This window comes from Equus przewalskii, chromosome 15, assembly GCF_037783145.1.
Source record: "Equus przewalskii isolate Varuska chromosome 15, EquPr2, whole genome shotgun sequence".
Classification (NCBI taxonomy): Eukaryota; Metazoa; Chordata; class Mammalia; order Perissodactyla; family Equidae; genus Equus; species Equus przewalskii.
In genome coordinates this window covers 40,448,945-40,469,645 of record NC_091845.1, presented here as the reverse complement: position 1 = coordinate 40,469,645, position 20,701 = coordinate 40,448,945, and the positions used below count along the sequence as shown (strand labels likewise).

General features: G+C 36.9%; 1 protein-coding gene across 50 annotated transcripts in view; it reads right to left on the bottom strand.

Annotated features, from left to right (window-relative positions):
* Positions 1 to 20,701, bottom strand: part of MAP4 (microtubule associated protein 4) — a 186,573-nt gene that overhangs the window by 121,332 nt on the left and 44,540 nt on the right. For 4 of the 50 annotated variants that reach the window (XM_008536111.2, XM_008536112.2, XM_070575515.1 and 1 more), the window contains exon 1: positions 4,510 to 4,639. The exons of 44 other annotated variants lie outside the window; for them this stretch is intronic. The gene's annotated coding sequence lies outside the window, so the exon portion shown is untranslated. Of the gene's footprint in view, positions 1 to 4,509; positions 4,691 to 20,701 lie in introns of those variants that run through there. 2 more of the 50 variants (XM_008536100.2, XM_070575510.1) reach the window with 2 other exon arrangements.

Sequence of the window (20,701 nt, the reverse complement as noted above, 5' to 3'; positions counted from 1 at the left end):
AATGAATTGCAGAAAACAAATTGAGAAGCTTTTACTTCTTTTTTTTTGAGGAAGATTAGCCCTGAGCTAACATCTGCTGCCAATCCTCCTCTTTTTGTTGAGGAAGACTGGCCCTGAGCTAACATCCATGCCCATCTTCCTCTACTTTATATGTGGGGCACCTACCACAGCATGGCGTGCCAAGCGGTGCCATGTCCGCACCTGGGATCCAAACCTGCAAACCCTGGGCCGCTGAAGCGGAACTTGAGAATTTAACTGCTGCACCACTGGGCCAGCCCCAGAAGCTTTTAATTCTTGAAATCTGCTTGAGCTTTGGGTAAGAGTGACAGTCTATGGCCCTCTTGTCCAGAGCTGCTCTACTCCCTGTCCCACTCCAAGCCCAGCTTGGTCAGCAAGAATTACAGTTTTGCCAGTGTTGGGCTGATGATAAAAACTGGCAACTCTGCTGCCAAATGGGGGTAAACTTGATTTGGGGTGGGGGTAGAAATCCTGTAGCACGACAGAACTGTTATATAGCAGCAAATGCCATCTCACACACCAAAATAACCTCTACTGAATTCAGAAGTCAGCGGCTTTCCTGAGGGAACCATGCAAATAGGAATTAAAATACAATTTCAACTGTTATAAATATCTGAATGGTTGTTTAAATGTTCCTATCACAGTCATCAGTACTGAGTGGCACAACTATAACCCAGGTACAACACATACTTATAGGTGGGAAGACCTATTCTATGCACCACCCAGACTACGTTACATACAAAGTATTACTCTTAATCCAGATCTTGCCAGGGAAAATGCTGAAAAATGACTCATTAAAGAAACTTTTTAAAAGCCTGGAAAATTCTAATGTCAAATGTTTCCATAAAAATTAATTGCTTTTCTCTTTTCTATCTATGATAACTACTATTACAAGTTAGCCTTTGAAAGCTGTTTTGAACCAAAAACAATAAGGGATGTCTAGAATTAAACAGCGTCATGGTCAAAGAGAACATGAAAGGACATTTGTACCATCCTTAACAACGTATAAGAGTCCAATATATTTATTTTTCCCAGAAATATATAATTATGATATTTATTTCATGCAATCTACTCAAACTTTTCCTAATTTAGGACACAGGTGAAAATGCAGACAAAACCAGCAATACATTTTAAACCTCATTTATCTAAGTACAGATTCTCAAAGAGCAGCTTTTTATGTACTGTAATCTCCACCCCACCCCAACCTCATAAATCACTTCTTGGGATGTTCATGGAATATGAACAGCAGCTTAAATTCAGCCTAAAAAGGTAAAACTGATAGAAAATTAGACAATTGGAAAGTGGAAAGGTCACTTGGCTCTGAGTGCATCCAGCCAACCAACCACCAAATATTTGCATCGCAATAGTTTAGCTATTTTTTCTTGTCACCAAATATAAATAGGAGTATGACTTAAAAACACACACACACACAAAATCTACTTACGGAAAATGACACTGTGAAGGCAATGCCAGTGTTGTGTTGGAAGTGAAAGTACTGGTTTTTAGCCAAAAAGCCCCAGTTTTCAACAGATCAAAGAGGAGATTACCCAATTTTATAGTTATTTTATTCTAAAACATGTACAAGTATAATAAATTTCCTAAGTACTCTACAGATTTGTTAAACTAGTTCTGCAGTGTTTCAGAATTGATTTTAATAAATTCATGAACGAATTTCATCCCACACTTACAGAATCATTTAATGTCACATCACTCAGTTATGCCTTAAAATAGTTACGTACTTTATGGTCAAAAGGATGTGACACAGTGTTATTCTCAAATCTGGATATTCAAGAAGCTACAAAAATGTACCCTTGTGAATGAGAAATATCTATGATGTAAAAACAATTCTCGTTGACTATTTATACTATTCCTCTTCTATTCGTATAGATAGCAAAGTTAACTTTAAATGCATGTGTTAACAGGAGTCAAGAAAAGAAAGCTGGGTAGAGAAGTTTCTATGCTTCGCTGGAGCACTAGTTTAATCTGACTCTCACTGTGGCTTTGAGTGAGTCACCTTCCGGGGCTGAGTTCCCTAATCTGTAAAATGAGAACAGTATGTTAAATGATTCCTAGGTTGATTACTCTATAAACCACATACTTATAATTCAGTTTCAGCACTTAAGTTAGAAATAAACAAACTTCATATAGATCCTCTGTGAGTGTGTGACTATTATTTTACATAGCAAGTTCTCTCAATTATAACTGGGTTCAGGTTTATTAAAAGGCAAAAGCTTTCTGGCAAAGGGAGAGGCTAAAAACAAACTCACCAGTGCACAGTGTCCTGCTTGAGCAAATCTGACTGGAACTTAAGAAAATCTGCCCAGTTCTGGCTAATATCAAAGGAGGCTTGACACCACCTTCCCACAAAATAAGCCCCATATTATTTAGCCAGGCACCAAGAGAACACACAGTTTTCAATCACAGCACTTGAGAGATCTGATCTTTCATTCTGACTACATACCTGAAGTGAAACTATCTAGTGAGAAGGGTTTTGAAAATAAGTAAACCTAGGCAAGAGAAAATGACATGACACGATGATGAAGCATAGAACAGAAGTTCGGTCTCTTGACTACTCTCTTACTATTAATAGCTATGTGCTCATAAAGAGTAAATACGAATATATGATGAGGTCACAGGCACCTTCTCTGTTGTACGGTTTACTTTAGGTCTGGAATTAATTACCAAACTAAAAATATTTTCTAGGTCTATAAAGACTAAATAGTGTTCATATCTAATTTAAATACACAGAAGTACAGGCAACTTTTTAAGCTCCCTGAAGTCCTCTTGAAAATTTCAGGTCAGTTTTACCTCTAGTCACTCACTTGGGATTTGTGCTCATTTTCTGATAAGAAATTAGCAATCTAGTTTGCAAATACCCTGTTGTTTCCTCTGTCCTCCCTCATCTGCCTCCCAACCCCCAAATCAAAGATGCTGCTTTGGAGCTAAAGTGGAAGAAGAAAACTCATGAAAAGGAAGAACAAAAGTCTAATTCCCACCAACATACTCAGACACTGTTCATACCCATTGTAATATTTTCATTTCACTCTGTCACATTAGCCAAACTTCTACCTAGATTCATTTGAAGTAGCTAGTATTCTCTTAAAAAAAAAAAGTATAGAATTCTATTTTACAATTTAAAAGGCTGCAGGAAGACATACAACCCTAGAAAGACCATCATTCTACCTTAGCATGAATTTAGTTCTTATCCAGTACCTTTCCTTCTAATCCCAGAGATAAATTCCATTGAAAGTGTCCAAATTTTTGGTTTTAGCGTGAAAATGGAGAAAAGTAATTTAGCAATATGGACTGCAATATGAAACAAATATCACTTATAACATTGTTTATCTAAAGGAAATGCATTCTGAGTTCCAAATAAGCAATTTAATAAAGAAACATTTAATAATAATTCTTAAAGGTAAGAGACTGCTCATAATGCTCACTTAAATTTTTTCCATGATTGGTATTCTGTCCTGTTTTCTTGGGGACTGGGGGGTGGATCACAGAAGTCTAAAGATATGTAGGCTAATATTTTCTTCTAAACTTTTTTTTGCATGACTGACTTAAATGACAGAGAATTCTGAAGCCAACACTAAGTTGCTGTCCCAGGACATTAGTAAGAGTGCTGAGGCCAAAATGCAGTGTCCAGCATCCCAGACAGTCCCAGAGACCATTTATAATCTGACATGGTTCAAGGTATAGCCTGCATCATAAAGATTTCATACTCAACATGGGATTTTTTGAATTTGCCTAGCAAGCTTTCAGTCACTAAATTGGTTCTTTATTCCTCAAATTTGTTTTAATGAACTTCTTTCAGAGGCCTATTACATATGAAACTAAACCTTGTTTGGTGACCGTGTTCTTTTAAATTTATTTAACTAGAACACCTTGATTTATACGTTCAGGCAAAACATATTTCATTCAAAGTAAATTCAAATCTTTAATGAGGACCTCTAGCGGAATCAGCTACCATCTTACACAGTCCATAGGCACATACAATCCCTGGGGCTAACACGAATTTCTCCTGCTCCTCCCCAAAACCAGACTGGCAAATGGCAACAAACAACTCAGCAGCATCTAGACTATCCTGAGCAATAAACTCCAAATCCCCTGGAGAATATATTAACTTTCCACCCCCAGGTGCCTCCTACACACTTCAAGGACAACAGCTGTACTATTACAAACTGATGGAATTTCCAGGCTTGGCAGTGTTCTGTTGACAACCACCATTTGTCCTGTTCATCACAGGATTAGCAACAGGAGGGAGCCCTTGATTACTAGAATAGCCGAGGCCATCTCCCAGCGACATTCCTATATGAAAGGGCACAGTGACACACTTTACTTCCATGTAATCCCCAAAACAAAGAGTTCCTTTTCCCACTGCTGTTTTAGGGAACTCTGTCCTTTAAATATAAAAACATTGCATACACATGCACACATATATTCACATACATAAAATCTTGCAGCACAAGCCTGAAAGCCTAGTTTACTTACAGGAACTATCCAGGCAGCTTGTGTTCAGTTCTGACTGCATGCATTTTGGATCTCTAAACAGGCACCTACCTGCCTGACACGTTTCTGTCCAAACGAACGTAAATTTATTTCTCCAAGAAGAATACACTAGATACCTCCCACTGTTAGCCATGTGATACAGACAGCATGTCTGCTGAAGTCTGGTTATGTGTGCCAAAACAAGAGACGACAATGACACAGCACTTAGATTTCTGCTATAACCATTCCTGAGTTTTACCTCAATTTTTTTAAAAAAAGCAAATCTTACGATGATTCTCAATACCTAACGCCCCCATATTTTGAAAAAGAGAAAAGTATTTTTTTAAACTTTACTATTCATCCCACTTATCTAAGTCTAATTAAGACAAGAAAAACATTCAGAGTTTGTTTACACCTATGCAAAAATTATTTCTAACCACTTAACGATCTCTAAAGGCTTTTTTAAAAACACCAGTTCAAATAATCTAGGATCCAATTTCCTCACTTTAACAGATTACAAAAAAGAGAACCAAAGAAAACAAGTCACTTATAAAAGAAGCTAGGACTAAAGATCAGGCTAGGAGGAGAGCCAGGGAACATGAGAAACAAAAGCAAGGGTGTAAGAAAATTGGCAAAATCTTGGAATTTTATAATTTCCACTACTATCCGACATAAAGACATCACTATACTTCAAAATCAATTTTTTTGCCCTACCTTTTCTTCTTAAAGGATGAAGGCAGTTGGGAAGAGTCCTGAACAGCAAAACATTCCATCTAATTTAAAAGGACTCCAACACCTTTTTTTTTAAAATCCAAACTCCTCAGTGTGATATCAAGGCCACACAATCCTAAAAGATCCAGTCCTATCTCCCACACAACCATCAGCAGTCTTCCATGTAGGGTCTCCTATATTTTAGTCACATGGGACCAGCTTCTACTTTACAAGCATACCACTGACATTATCACTGTATATAACCTTGCTCACATTGCTCTCCCCACTTCTAATTCTTTTCACTCCCTCCTCGTTTGTCTGTCTTGAATCACAGTCCACATCAAGTATCTGTCACCTCTGCTGTGATTCCTTTTTAGCATCTGTTCCCCCAGTGTCATTTAGAACTAACACATCACCTGTACTTCTATTGTAACAGTACAGTCTGATCCATACTGTAGTTAGTTGTACATACCAGCAGCTCCTGTAAACTACTAGGTCCGAAAGGGGAAGGACCATGTCTAAGCGATCTGTATATCTCCTCTTAGTGGATCACTTTACACAAACGACGGGCCAAAACAATAAAACAATGGGACTAACAGTTCTAAAATGGTATCACGCAAGTTAATAAAAACTGTGTCTAATTTGAAATTAACCAGTGGTGCCAAAACTACAAAAACTCTTCAGAATTAGAAAAAAAAAAAAAAATTCAAGGTTGAAAAGTCATTGCTAAATAAGAATATTCACCTCATTTCTTCTACTTTCCAAACATAGCTTGTGCCAGAGCAATCACAGAAAGAAAGCCAAAAGCGAGTAATTGTACAAGCCAGCTCTCCATGCTGGTCATCTTATCATTATGAGGCAGAGCAATAAAAATAGCCCTCTGCTTTTAGAAAAGCACAACATGATGCAATGTGGCAAAAAAAGTTTTTTGTTCAAGACATCAGCTACCACCATCATGTTAATATCGCTGTATAAATGTTAAAACTTTTGTAATTATTAAAATGTTAAATCTCTCTAGTATTAGCTCACATGCCTCTGTCAAGGAGTAATAAATATATTATGTAATTTTAAGATTACTCAGTGCTGGGGAAATCGGATGAAGGGAAGAGTATTCACACCTCATCAGCTCTTAGCTTTTGAGAACCATTTTAAGAAAAACCTCTCCATCAAGCAAAGTGAAGTTTCTCTCTGAAAAGTTCAGAGTCACAGGATGCCATATTTTATTGTATAAAATATCAATGAAAGTGAAGGAAAATGGAAGGTAGAACTAAGAAGAGATGGGATTTGTGTTGATAATTCTACAATTATTTATTTATAATGTGTGTGCCTTCCAGAGCCCCCCTTAAACTCTGAGTTCTGGGTGGCAAGGACAGCATCTTTTTCCCCTTTTATCCCGGGCATCTAATATAACAGTAATACCTCGTAGGCTCTCATTAAATGCATATTCATCTTGCTGGGTGTGTCCTATTCTATATCATGACACCAGCCTTCTCTTGCTGGGGTTGACATCTGCCCAACTGGAAGGACCCTCGTGGCTCTTTGGCTCTTCCACTCTTGGTTCTAGGCACAGAATCAGCACTCAAGTACAGCAGCTCCGCTCTTCTGAGCAGGAAAGAGGAAGGCACAAACCCTACAGGAGTACTTAGCAGTCATTTTGTAGAATGACCTTAGTGACCTTTTAACATAAAAGTACCTTACAGACGCTTTCAAATAGAGATGGAATAAAGCCAAGAAGTAAAAATAATACTATTAAGTGAAAACTGAACAAGCAAAGTGAAAAGTCAAAGGAAACTTTCAAGTTATTATTAACATAACTTTTAACATTTTACCTGAAATAGAGGTAAAGATCTGAGTTAAAAGTGAAAAACCACTGAATCAGAATCGTTCAAGGACAGAGTTGAGCAATTTCACTTTTTAAGAGCTGATTCTGAAGGGCACACAGAATTGAGAGCTACTGAATTAATCAACAATCTACCTAATACCTTAAAGATTAAGTTCACTGAAATGAAACATAAGACAGGATTTGCAAAACTTAGCACTAGAAAGAGATCAAATTCTCCCTTGTAGGGAGGGTAGGTGTTTTAGATCCAGTTTACAAGTAGAACCTGAGACAGAGATTCTCATGCACGTGATTTACTGAGGAAGCACCCTCAGGAGAACCCCGTAAGGGAGAGAGGGAGGAGCAGAACTGTGGTTTCAGCTGAAGTCTAGCCTCCGCCTCCTCTCTGGGAAGCTACAGAAGCACAACTGCACCATTAAGTTAGTCCCACCAGGAGGTAAGGGAGCCGGGTTTTTGTAACCCTCACCAGGCAGTCATTGGCTGAGGACTATGTGAAGGGGAGGGGCATAACTTCCCGGGCATCTCTGGGAAAGGTGGCTTCTATCTGCTGCAGCCCTTGGCAGCTAACACTCACAGCAGCTGGGAGTGGGGGGTGCACTCGCTGGTAAAGGGGATCTACACAGGACAGCAGCAGCATTTACTACAGAGGGTTCAATTGCATAACAAAAAGGCATACCAGATTGGTGTAGGTATACAAATATTGAGCAAAAAGACTCTAAGCAAAACACTATTAGTAGAAATAAAACTACAAAAAGTTTAATTCACAAAGATTTACCACTATTAAATATTAAACCTAACAACACAGCTATTCAAAAATACATAACACTAACAGTAATGACAAATAGATGAGTCCTCTTTCATAGGCGGATATTGTTAATACACCTCTCAGTAACTGACATATCATGTAGACAGAAATCAGTAAGTATATATAAGCTTCGAACAATTCAGTATGTAAGCTTCCACTAATGAAATATAGAGCACACCAGAGAAGATACTGTCTTTTCCAGGACACACAGAACATTTCTAAAATAACTGTATACTAGGGGGCTGGCCCTGTGGCCGAGTGGGTAAGTTCGCGCACTCCGCTGCAGGTGGCCCAGTGTTTCGTTGGTTCGAATCCTGGGTGCGGACATGGCACTGTCATCAAACCACGCTGAGGCAGCATCCCACATGCCACAACTAGAAGGACCCACAACTAAAACTACACAACTATGTACCGGGGGGCTTTGGGGAGAAAAAGAAAAAAAGAAAAATCTAAAAAAAAAACAACAAAAAAAACACTGTATACTAGAACATAAAGCAAATCTCAAATTTTTAAAATCACTATTGCACAATCAACATTATGAAAGATACCATAAATAGAAATAAAAACATCAAAGAATTTTTTAAATGTATTAGGAAATTTTAAAACACACTAAAAATAACCTATGAGTTAAAACCATAATCGAAACAAAAAAAAAACACTTAGAACTGAATAATAACAAAAATACTACATACCAAAGCTCGTGGAATATACCTAAAGAGTGAACTTACGGAAAGTCTCCAGCATTAAGTGCTTACATTAGAAAAGAAAGGATGGAGGGCTGGCCCCGTGGTGTAGTGGTTAAGTTTAGCATGCTCCACTTCAGCAGCCCGGCTTCATGGGTTCAGATCCCAGGCGCAGACCTATACCACTCATCAGCCATGCTGTGGTGGCAGCCCACATACAAAATAAAGGAAGACTGGCACAGATGTTAGTTCAGGGCTATCTTCCGTAAGCAAAAAAAAAGAGGAAGACTGGCAAGAGATGTTAGCCCAGGGTGAATCTTCCTCAGCAAAAAAAATATATTTTTTTTTTTAGAAAGTAAAGGATGAAATTAATTAGTTAAGCATCTACCTTAAAAGTTAGATAAAAATAAACTTGAAGAAAACAAAAGGAAAATCATGAACAAATATGAAGCACAAAGAAAAAAAAAAGATTAACAAAGCAAAAGTCCTCTTTAAGGACTAATAAAGTTAACAAACCTCTGGCAAGACTGACAAAAAGAAGAGAAGGCACAAATGAACAATTTTAGGAAGGAAAAAGAGAATAACGCTACAACGCAACACAGGGGAAAAAGAGATTATGAACAACAATGCCAAAAAATTGGAAAATCAGACAAAAAAGACCAATTCCTAAAAGAGTATACACTACAAAAATGGATCCAAAATATAATAGAAAACCTAAATAGTTCTAAATCAATTAAAGAAATCGAAACAACATTTTTAAATCTTCCAAACACACACACACAAACATCTGCCCGCTGAAGGCAAGGATTTTACAGGTGTTCTACCAAACATTCAAGAGGCAGACAACTCTGATTTAACACAAACTCTAAAAAAATAGAAACATAATTCTCCCCAAATCATTTTATGAGGCTAATGTAAGTACAATGTAGATAGAGGCCCAGAATCACACCAGACTGTCAGAGGTTCAAATTTGAGTCCTACTACTTAGTATCTATGTGACCTTGGGCAAGTTTCTTAAGCTCTTTGCTTTCGTTTTCTCATATGTAAGTTGGGGATAACAATATCATCTACTTCTGGATCTGTTAATATATAAAATGTTTAAAACAGTACCTGGAACATTGCATGTGCTTTAGGTATTTGCTATGGGTTACATGATCATTGATAAAATACCCCTGATACTAGACAAGAAGATACAATACAACAGATACAATAATGGAAAGATACAATAATGGAAAATTATATGCAAAAATAAACTCATGAACTTAGATCAGGGGTCAGCAAACATTTTCTGTGAAGAGCCAGACAGTAAACTGTTTAAACTTTATGGCCCATATAATCTCTGTCAAAAATGTAGACAGTCCTTGCTTTGCAAGGTTCTAATATGCATGAATTTCAGTGACCATGATTTAGTTAAACAACACCAGTCCCCCAACAACACAGTTCAAGTTTCAGTTACCATGGTATATTAACTATGAGTAATTGCATAAAGTATAAAATTTGCTGCTAACTCTTCAGTCCACAAATCACTACAGAAATAACAGGTGTTGGGGGCAGGCCCTGTGGCCAAGTGGTTAAGTTCATGTACTCTGTTTCAGCGGCCCAGGGTTTCGCCGGTTTGGATCCTGGGTGCGGACATGGCAACGCTCAACAAGCCGTGCTGAGGCGGCATCCCACATGCCACAACTAGGAAAACCCACAACTACAAATATACAACCATGTACCGGGGGAAGAAAAAGGAAAAATAAAATCTTTAAAAAAAAGGAAAAAAAAAAAAAGAAAGAACAGGTATGCATTGACATCAATGACCTACCGCGACACTTCTTTCAAAGCCTGTTGGTGACTGATCACCGCGCATCTGTTATTCAGTTCATGCACTAACAGTTGTGTTGCCTCCTCATCTCACTGATAAAGCCATGCAACATTTTACAAAACTGGATAACTAAAAGAGCGAACTGTCCAACAAAAATGAAAGTCCGGTAAAGAACCAAAAAGTAATAACACTGGAAGTGAAATTCAAATCAAACATAAATGGAGTTACCAAAGAAGTAGCTCACAGTGGGAATGGTGACACTACCAGCATTCAAAAGACTGGATATGCAGCCAAGGGCACTTAGTGAAGTGAGCTTATCTTCATAAATAAGGAAAATGGTCTGGTGAAAAAGATGAAGATGTCCCAGAGGAAGTGATGCTGGCAAGAAATTTCACATTAAAAGAAAAGAAAAAGAACAGAAAGCACAAAAGATAAAATGTTGGAAGCTAATCCAAACTTACAAAGGAGTATGAGAATTTGCCAAGGCATAGAAAGGATGCCCATTCCATGTCATAAGTTATATGATGAGAAGAAGGTTGGCACTGTTCAAACTACTCTTGATAAAATTTTTACAAGTAAAACATTTTAATTCTCAATGTTTCTAATGTTTTAAATTACAGTGTAGTAAATAATAGTTTTCCTATTTTTTCATTTCCCTATACATTTATAACAGACGAGGGAGCTTTTAAAGTTTTTAAAGGTTACAGAACAATCATAATTTTTCCTACTGATTATTAACATTGCTTTGCAGCTTCACCCTGCATGGCCATTTCTACAGTCTCAAACTACTGTTCAAAGCAAAAACTGCCTTTACTGAACACTGCCGTTACAGTGTGAAAACTTCCATAGATGACACATAAACAAATGAATGTGTCTGTGTAAAACTGTATTTATGGATGCTGAAATCTGAATTTCACATGTCCACCTGTCATGAAATATTTCTTTTGATTTTGTCAATTATCGTTTTTTATTTTTATTTTTTCAATTACTTTAAAATGTGGAAACCACTCAGCTCATAGATTATACCAAAGTAGGCAGCAAGCTGAATTTGACCTGTGAGTCATAATTTGCTGAACCCTTAGATGAAAAAAATCCTAAAATAAATATTAGCAAACAAAATCTAGTAATATATAAAAGACACATTATTTTTTTATTAATGTTATGATAGATTACAACCTTGTGAGATTTCAGTTCTACATTTTTGTTAGTCATGTTGTGGGTACACCTCTTCCCCCTTTGTGCCCTCCCCCCACCCCCCCTTTTCCCTGGTAACCACCGATCAGATCTCCTTATCAATATACTAACTTCCACCTATGAGTGGAGTCATATAGAGTTCGTCTTTCTCTGACTGGCTTATTTTGCTTAACATAATACCCTCGAGGTCCATCCACGTTGCTGTGAATGGGCCAATTTTGTCTTTTTTTATGGCTGAGTAGTATTCCATTGTGTATATATACCACATCTTCTTTATCCAATCATCAGTTTCTGGGCATGTAGGTTGGTTCCACGTCTTGGCTATTGTAAATAATGCTGCGATGAACATAGGGGTGCAAGGGACTCTTGGGATTTCTGATTTCAGGTTCTTAGGATAGATACCCAGTAATGGGATGGCTGGGTCATAGGGTATTTCTATTTTTAACTTTTTGAGAAATCTCCATACTGTTTTCCATAGTGGCTGTACCAGTTTGCATTCCCACCAACAGTGTATGAGGGTTCCTTTTTCTCCACAACCTCTCCAACATTTGTCGCTCTTGATTTTGGATGTTTTTGCCAATCTAATGGGTGTAAGGTGATATTAAAAGATACATTTTGAACCAAGTTGGCTAATTAAACACTAGAAAAATCTATTAATGTAATTCATAACATCAACAGATTAAGAAAGAAAACTAAAAGCTCCTCTCTCAACACAATCAAAAAAGGCTCTGGAAAAAAGACTCTCAGCAAAGTAGGATGGGAACATCCTTTATCCAACAAAGAGTATCTACCAAAAAACCCTACCACAAACATCATTCTCTTAAGATAGGGTAGAAATGAGAATGTCCGCCATTGCCATTTCTAACCAATATTGTGCAATGAGCCAAGAAGAAAAACTAAGAGCATAAGGATTTTAAAGAAAAGAAAAATAACACTACCATCATTTGCAGGAAACATAACTATATAGAGAGAAAGTCAAATAAACTATTAGAATTAGTAAATGAGTTTAGCAAGGTTGTTGAACTCCAGGTAACTTTTTAAAACTCAATTGTATTTCCACATACTAGCGAAAACAATTGAAAAATATAATTGTTTTTAAGATCACTTACAAGTGTATTTTTAAAAATACCGAGGAATAATTTTAATGAAACATATCCACGACCACTACATGGAAAACAAACCAAGAAAACTGGGAAAAATTAAAGACTTAAATAAACAGCAGCATTGTATCACGATCATGTACTATGTACTAGAAGACTCAATATTTTAAAGATGTCAATTATCCCCAAAATGATCTACAGAGTGAATGTTTCCAAGCAAATCCCAGTAGGTTTTTCTAATTCAACTGAAAAGCCGATCCTAAATTTTACATGAAAATGCAAAGAGCTGAGAACAGCCAAGACAATCTTAGAGAACAAACATAGAGGAACTACTGGATATCAAAATTCACTACTCGGGGCCAGCCCAGTGATGTTCGTGCACTCTGCTTTGGCAGCCCAGGGTTTGCAGGTTCGGATCCCAGGCATAGACCTAGCACTGCTCACCAAGCCGCGCTGTGGGGGCATCCCACATAAAGTGGAGGAAGATTGGCACAGATGTTAGTTCAGGACCAATTTTGCTCATCCAAAAAAAGGGGGGAAAATATATAAATAAATAGTATAACCAAATCATTAAAACAAAAAACTTGCTACTAGGTTAAACCATATGAAATTGCCAAAAACAGATGACCTACAAATATGGCAATTTCATATGTTTCAACCTAATATATATAAGTACAATAATGAAGACATTGTGGTACTGGCATGGCCACCAAGAAAGAGGCTAACACAAGAGACCAGTTTCAAAAAAAGAATCACTACAATATGGACACAATTTATGACAAATATGACACTGCAGAGCAGTAGGGAAAGAACTATCTTTTTTCTTCTTTTTTTTGTCCCCAAATCCCCCAAGTACATAGTTGTATATTTTAGTTGTGGGTCCTTCTAGTTGTGGTATGTGGGACGCTGCCTCAATGCGGCCTAATGAGCAGTGCCATGTCCACGCCCAGGATCCGAACTGACGAAACCCTAGGCGGCCAAAGCAGAGTGCGTGAACCTAACCACTCAGCCACAGGGCTGGCCCCCAAGAACTATCTTTTCAATAAATGGTGCTGGTCAACTAAATATTCAATTATAGAGGAAAACGTATCTGAGTTTCACCTCACACTAAACACAAAAATCAATTCCAGGTGGATGGAAGGCCTAAATGTGAAAGATAAAACAATAATAAAGCTTCTAGAATATGAAAAATATCTTCATTATCATGGGGTAAACAAAGATCTCTTAAACAGGTCACATGGATCACTAACCATAAAGGGCTAAAATGATCAACTGGACTACATTAAAGGTAAGAATTTGTGTCCATCCAAATATACCACTAAAAGAGTAAAAGACAAACCACAGGGTTGAAGAAGATACCTGCAATATATAAAACCAAAGAACTCACATATGGGATATACAAAAAATTCCTACAAATAAAAAACAAAACAGCCACCTCTCATAAGAGACTATCCAAATAGCCAATAAACATATGAAAAAGTGTTTACTTTTACTAATCATCAGGGAAAGGTAATTTAACACTACTTTGAGATCCAATAAATACCTGCCAGAATTGCTAAAATGAAAAAGAAAATAACAGATGAGCAGTCATTTTAGACAGCAGTGTGTCATTATTTATAAGGTAGAATTTGCACATATCCTTAGACCTAGGCTTTCCATTTCTAGATATATATCTTAGATAAACTCTTGCATCCATGTACAAGAATGTCAGAGCAGCATTATTCATAAGAACAAGAATTTGGAAACAACTCAAATGCATATCACCAGAAAATAGGTTAAATTTTATATCACTATAATGAAATCAATACAGCATTGAAAATGAGTTAACTACAGATAAACACATGTTAAAGTTTCTATTAATTCAAGATAGTGATACTCTCTATGAGGAATAAAGAATTTCAATAGGGAAGGGATAAACAAGGGGCTTAGGAAAGTCCAATTTTGTAAGCTGGGTATTAGACTTGCGGATATTTATCTTTTCATTCTTTAAATTTTGCATATATATTTTACGTACAAAAAGGTACATACAACATATCACAGCAAAAGGAAGGTGGGGGAATGGGGAGACGGGGTGGGAGGGAGAAAAGAAACAAACAAAAAGAAAATCCTCCAAGCAATACCAACTAAGTTATGAGAAACAGATTGGCTTTTGATTTCTAAAAGCAACACTGCATGCTAGAAAGCAATGGAGTGATGCCTTTACAACTGAGAGAAACTATTTTGAACCTAGAGTTTTATATCCAACCCATCTATCAAGTGAGGACCAAAGTGGTAAATTCTAACAAACAATAAATCCAAAAAGTTTATTTTCCAGACACCATTTCTAAAAATGAACTTTCAGCACAGACTCCAGGAAAATGACAAAGGAACATGGTATCCGAGGAAAGCCACAGTATCCAAGTAATAGTAAGAGAAATTTCTACAAGAGAAATGAAAAGAAATCCCCCCAGTGATGATAAAGATCTAGAAACAACTCTGTCCAAAATTAACCTTTCAACAAACAGTATAATTTTAAAAAGCTGAATGACCTTAGACATGTGGTGCAGACAGCATATATTTTTCTGCCAACAAGAAAACAAAAAAAGACGAAAGGGAGGGAGAGTCTACTGGAGGGGTTACTACACAAGAAAGTTTTGATTCAGGGGCCAGCCTGGTGGCACAGCCGTTAAGTGCACATGTTCCACTTTGGCGGCCCAGGGTTCGCCAGTTTGGATCCTGGGTGCAGACATGGCACTGCGTGGCAAGCCATGCTGTGGTAGGCGTCCCACATATAAAAGGAGAGGAAGATGGGCACAGATGTGAGCTCAGGGTCAGTTTTCCTCAGCAAAAAGAGAAGGATTGGCAGCAGATGTTAGCTCAGGGCTAATCTTCCTCGAAAAAAAAAGAAAGTTTTGATTCAAATACAATACAAACTGAACTATGGCATTAACTATGGCATTATTTTGAGCTAATTATATATTTTAAGAAAAGAATGCATTTAATACTTAGGCTTAGAACATTCTCATCCAATTTACTAACATAGGATGGAACCATGAGAAGTATGTGTTGTACTTAGGTACAAAAGGGTATATATAACGTATTACAGAAAGAAAAAAAAAAAAAGGAAGAAGGGGAAGGAAGGGAGGGCATGGGGATAACTCCAAAACGGCAGCTGAAATCAACTGAAAGGCTTTTGCTGACTCTTCAAGCTTAATCTTAGGTGGGCAGAAGGCAAAGAGAACTCTGCCTCCTTGCTGGAATGTGCTTCCCTACTGGTCTGCAAGTCTGCATGAGCTGACCTTTAAGAGACAGTATAAGGTTTGTCTGTTCTCCCTTCTGCCAGTGGGCTGACAGACTGAACATGGGTGGACAATGACTTGGTGGCTCTGATGTTGGCTATATTCAATATTCTACTGTATTTCTTGTACAAGCACTGGGAGATTTTTTTCCATAGATGCATTTTTAATCCTTCAAAAATAAGCAAGACATAATGAAATAAAGGAGAAGTTTGAACCACAAATGAAATTACAAATAAAAATAACAAGATATAACCATTCTGCAGGGGAAAAAATTCTCCTAATATAGCAAGCACCAAAGAACTTACAAAATAATATTACAAAGACTTCCAAACTAAATTTCTTCCAAAAAATTTGAAAGTAAATTCTGAGTAATCAAAGGTACAAAAAGTGACATGCAACAGGGAAGATTTTGGTGTTGACCATAGAATCAAAGAATGTACAAACTGAATGGAAGCGTGGCTGAGACATATGCAATACTGTTCCTTCTTCCTGCATATCAGAAAGACACTTCCTACCTCTCTTGCAGCTACAAATTGAGACCATATGACTGGTTCTAGTCAATGGAATGCAAGCTGAAGTAATATATTTCACCAGAAAACATTTTATGGGATCCTCCTTGCTGGTGCTCTTTGCTGTCAAACAATGAATACAAAGGATGCAGTGGAAGCCTTCAAGACACCAGGGGGGAAGGAGCTGGAATTCTTCAGTCATCACATGAAGGCCATAGGCCAAACACCCAGACTATGGTGTGGGCAAGAAATAAACATTTATTGTACTAAGCGATTGAAATGCTAGATATGTTAAAGCAGACAGCATTAATTACCCAACTAATACAGGGATTTCACATAGCTAACATCCTCATTTTATAAAGAAAGAAACTGACAAACAAAGAGACTGTCTAAAAATTATACTAGTTGGTAGAAGAACCAGGTCTCCTGACTTTCTCTTCAGGGACTTCTACCCAGTAAAAGATTTCCATGATAAATTTAGAATTAAAATTACAATCTCAACATTTGTTACAAGACCTCAACAAGGCAGCCAGATATTTTCTCATATAAACACAATGGACCTTAAATTTCTACAAAAATGCTCATGAAAACCTCTGAAGCATCTATCCCAATACTGTGACTGATACTGGCTCTCACATTCTGACTTGTATCAGTAAAATATGGCTGAAATTGTTAAAAACTTTGCATACCACAATAGACTAATAAATTACATAAAATTTCATAATTTGTTACTCTATTATCCTCCTTTTTTCTAAGAAGTATTTTAAAAGTATTATATTACGTAAGTATATCATGTGAAAATGGTATTTGTGATCATTTCTATGAAGCGTATCACGGACATTAGGCTCATGATCAAATACATGGTTTCTGATTATGCCTTTATTTTTACAGGAAAAGAAATAAAACCCAAGCTTTTAACAACAGTTCAAGTCAGATTTAAAATAATTCATCATTGGCAGATCCTCTGGCCTCTCTTTATCTCTGCCATAAACTGGATATGAAATCTTGGGCAAGTCACCTCACTTTATTTATAAAAAGAAGAGTTTTCCACAAAGTCCTTTTTAAGCCTACCATTTTAACTATGATTTGCCTCTGCTCAGGTCAACAAAATGTACTGACCATTATTAGGTGGAAAATATAAAATTGCTGATATTTTATCATTTTTGACCTATAAAGACTGCATTTTTGTATGGCTTGATCTAAAACTGAGTGCCACCCACTGTATTCAAAAAGTACTAACATTTTTTTAGAAGAAAAACTAGAATGCTGATTTAGGGGTTCCTGAACTCTTGTGAGTAGAACTAAAGAGCTAAGTCTATACATCTGAAGAGAAAAATCTTTTACACATTCTCTTCTTCTGAGAACTTAGAGCTATGTGTTATTTACAAAGAAACTAGACAATTTCAGTTAATTAATATATTGGATCAGAACTGGTGACTATTTGGCCAAACATTTTGGCCAAAATTGCTGCAGTTACTGTGTATTATTCCATCATCTATTATTCTATCAGTTTAGACTTCTACTTAATTAAAGATTTAGGATTAAGTTTGCCTTGTCAGGCTCACAGAGGGTTAAGTTACTTGTAAAAAGCCTTTTCCATGAAAGACTACATCACAAATGCTCACATTACATCCCAATCAAATACAAAGGTTTCTCTTTGTTAATCCATACAAAACAGGAATTTAGACCGGCCCTCAGGATGGAGGTATGTTTCTTACCAAAGCATTTTATATCAAGATACTTTATTTGAAAAACAGCACCAAGAACCAAATCAACATATTTTTACAAAAATGCTACAGCTGATCTAAGTATGGCAAATGAATATCATTAACTTGTCTTCCTAGAATATATAAAAAATTTATTTCCCTTGTCTTTAACATTTCTCTACAAGAATCTTAATCTTCCTACAAAACCACTTTCTTGATAAAAACCAGTCTAAAGTCAAATGAGGAGGTAAGAGTCTTCTTATCTCTGTGGACTAAATTCCAAACGTAGTTTTTCAGATTTTAGTTTTGCCGTTGGAATAATTAGTATAAGTCATCCTGCAATCTTATGCAGCTGATTTTAAGCAATGAACACCAAATATATCATTACTCCCACACACAACTGCCACCGACTGATTAGCTTAAACTAAAAAAAATTAAAGTCAAACTATAAAAATAATGTTCTCCATAACTAAGAAAACATTATCCATTGTCAGCTTTACTGTTTCTACCCATCATGCATACCTCCAAAAAACCTCACCTAGCAATACACCTATCATTACAGCTTTGATCACATTAAAATCAATTGACCATTTACTTGAAGAAACAAAAATATAAAAATGCATCACCAATTAATAAGCGCACATCTACCAGATACTTACTGAAGGCAGCAAGTATGCCAAGAGTTCAGGAAAGCAGGCACAAATCCTTTGTAGCCTACAAGAAGGGATATTTGGAAAAAACATAACGGTCTCCTCCACTACTAAAGAACTTAGATTGTTAAAATTTTCTGATGTCCTCGAGTCATAAATGGTCACTGTTTCACAGCTCAAGATAAATACACTGTAAAAATATAAAATAGTAAATAGTAAGGGGGAACCGTAAATTATCCAGTTTACTCTCATATTTTACAACTAAGTCAAGTGAGATCCAAAGAGGTTTCCCCTTGCCCAAAGGCATGCAGCTAATTAGTGGCAAAGCTACAATCAGAACCAAGGTCTTCCAACTCCCAACCAGCCCAAAGTTCCCTCCCCAGGGTGAGTACTGCTGAACATACAAGAGAAGCGCTAGTTCAGAGGTCATAAAGCGGCGATCTTAGGTCAAACAGGGCCCTTGGTGTAGTGGCCTGTTTGGACAGAGTGTTTTGGAAAAATTATGCCAATATCTCAAAAATTAGGAATGCTTGCATGAAAATACAGATTTACAGCTTCTTTCAAAAAATAAGACGATGAAATAACTAGCATGCTTTCCCACGCAGCAATAATATACTAAAGCTGAGAAGTAACTGCCTTCTGTAGACACCCACTCAGACAGCGTATGCAGCATAATCTTATTACAAACCAGCTTTTTCATTCACTTGAACTGCCAGGATGCCGTAGGAGTTTAAGAGCCTTCTGCACTAGAGCTATTTAAATCATCAACTCTAAACAATTCCTAATGGTAGTAGAATTTTGGCTGTGTTTTAGTGGCTGGGTTTAACTAAATCACAAAGTCACTAGACAGGAAAGGCAGGAGAGAAAAAGAAAAAAAAAAAATAGTATGAAACCAGTGGTAATTCCTTTAGAGCATAATCAGAACTTGATTCATGCACTCAAAAGGTCTTACTTCCGTAGGAAGCAATAACTGCTAAGTCCTCTTTCAAGAGTTTTAGTTAATAACAGGAAAAGCTCCATCCTTAAACCTCCACTTTAAGGAACGAGTAAGAACACATACTCATATTTCCTAAGGTAGTAATCTCAGTGGTTTAAAATTCTATATACTATTGCTACAGATCACAAGCGTAATGACATTTTTACATGATATTTTAAGATTTAGTACTATGCTACAACAAAAGGAGGTAGAAAGAAGAGAGACAAGAATGGGGGAAAGAAGTCTACATTAGGAACATGCCTAAACTTTTTCCCTTAAATATGGCACTTCCATTTCTTTAAAACATAGATAAAGTTTAACTAAAATCTTTAGGGGACAGTCCAGTAAGCAATGAGCACCTCTAGCATTCAGGTCTTGGTTTCTAATACTATTCTCTGATAAAAGAACCAGGACTCCTTGGAGAAATGACCAATTCTAGGACTGGGGACGAAAATATACAAGTGGAGCCTGGAGCATCTTGTAATGTCAGAAAGTTAGGAAATGCTTAAAAAATAATAAATTAATTAATAGAGGTATGTCAAAGGAACAAAGGAGTCAACTAAAAGAGCTTCCAATGACCAAAGCTGGAATAACTTGAGCAAGAAAATATAGTAGTATTGGATTGTAACCGAAAATGTAAAATATTCATGAATCCATACTGATATAAATAAAGGATTGAATAAACAAATTAGTGAGAGGGGCTGGCTGAGTGGCATAATGGTTAAGTTCACCTGCTCCCGTTTGGCAGCCTGGGGTCACAGGTTCAAATTCCAGGCGTGGACCTATACACCACTCATCAAGCCATGCTGTGGCAGGCATCCCACATACAAAATAGAGGACTGGCATAGATGTTAGCTCAGGGTCAATCTTCCTCACCAAAAAAAACAGAAAGAAGGAAAGGCCTAAAACTAGCTTTCAACCTTAAGTGTGTCC